Raw genomic sequence first — 1,776 nt, forward strand, 5'->3', positions numbered from 1 at the left:
TTCCCCCCGTTGTATTTTGAGCACATTCCAACCTGAGGGGTTCATCTTTCAGGACTGTATCAGACAATGTTCTGATGTAATTCACAAGGATTTTAGTGGCCACTCCTTCACAAGTAGATCGCCTATTCCTTCATTGCAGTCTGTTCTCAGTCTGGAAGCTCTGCTGAAACCTTTTCACCATGGATGCCTCTGCTGGGCTTTCAAATATCAACAGCATAGCTTCAAGCACGCAAAACACAAGCCACCATAGTAGTACAAACTGACAGATGTTGGGGTTGCGGATTATGGAGAAGTGCTAGCACAGTGTCCCACTAACACAAATTAATTTGTGTATGCTGAGTATGCACGATATATATACATACACAGTCAAATTTCCCAGAGTAGGGGATAGAAGAAAGGTCAACCCATTGAAAGTGCAGCGAATGAGCCTTGGCTTGGGAAAACCCCCTTCATGATCATGATATCTCTCTTGCTAAGTAAACTAGAGCACTAACATGTCCTCTGGTGTTGTAAGCAATAATCAAGTCAGTTCTTACACATAGTGATTCTAAATACAACAGAAGCAAACACTGCCCAATCCCGTACCAGCTTCTTAATTGTTGCTGTCCTTGAACCCATTGTTCCACTCGTCTGCCTGAGGGTTTTCCTCTTTCTTGAGTGCCCCTAAAAAAGTGCACTTAGAAAAGCATTATGTCCTTCTCCAGAGACTAGCCCCTCCTGATGGCATGTGTAAACTATGTGAGAGAAAGTCTTGCCCTATCAGCTTCTAAAGAGCGTTCTGGCTGTACTTCTAACAAAGACTTGTTCTTTCTTCTGGCTTTCAATGTTGTTTGTCAACACAATAATTGGTATTCTCAATAAATGAGACTTTCATTATTCTTTGCTAACACAATAATTCAAATGTAACCATTCGTATTTGGTCTCCCCTCCTTTAAAATTTATAAAGTGGATCAGCAACAACTCAGGGATAAAAAGCAATATCAGTTGAGTTCCATCACGGTAAAGTGCTGTTGGCCCCAACTCAGGACCTCTATCGATAGCCTTGACTCCTTTCCAGCTTGGTATGTGTTTGGACAACCCAGAACAAATTTGTTTTTTTATTAAATTACATCAAACCAGCTTAAAATTACTTGGAGCAAAGGAAGTAATAAAGCAATATGCTCATATGATATTTTCAGTGTGACAAAAACATATTTAAAACAGAATAAATCCTGACACCAGGGATGTGTTTGCTTCCAATTTTAGTAGAAGACACATTCTAAATATCATGATTGTAAGCTAGTTGCTCTCCTGACTGGTAGGTGGACTCTAGTCACTTCGTGGTACACACTGAGCAATACTCAATACAATGGATGAATCCCAGGGAGGAACCAAATTCTATTGAGGGAAGGATGCCTTTTAAGTAATTATAGGGTAATGCTTCTGGCCAAAGAATCTGTTGTTGTTGTTGTTGTTGTTGTTGTTTTAGGTGTCCACAAGTCAGTTATGACTCATAGCGATCCCATATACAACAAAGTGAAACTCTGCCCTGTCTTGTATCATCCCTAAATTGTTTTATGTTTGAGCCCATTGTTGCAGCCGCAGTGTCAATTCGCCTTGCCAAGGGACTTCTTCATTTCTGCTATCTTGCCACTTTGTCAAGCATGATGTCCTTCTCCAGGGACTGTTATCTCCTGACAGCATGCCCATAAAGGTGACGTCTGCCAGACTGGCCTCTCAGGTGCAAGCTGGCTGTGCTTCACATGAACAAACAAATAGATTTGTTATTTTGGCAGC

General features: G+C 41.1%; 1 pseudogene; it reads right to left on the reverse strand.

Moving 5' to 3' along the window:
• Window positions 1-283: 283 nt before the first annotated feature.
• Window positions 284-480, reverse strand: LOC115873793 (annotated as a pseudogene).
• Window positions 481-1,776: the final 1,296 nt, after the last annotated feature.

Source organism: Echinops telfairi, unplaced genomic scaffold (assembly GCF_000313985.2).
Source record: "Echinops telfairi isolate 266 unplaced genomic scaffold, ASM31398v2 ScPeMD7_7469;HRSCAF=8507_1, whole genome shotgun sequence".
In the NCBI taxonomy this organism is placed as follows: domain Eukaryota; kingdom Metazoa; phylum Chordata; class Mammalia; order Afrosoricida; family Tenrecidae; genus Echinops; species Echinops telfairi.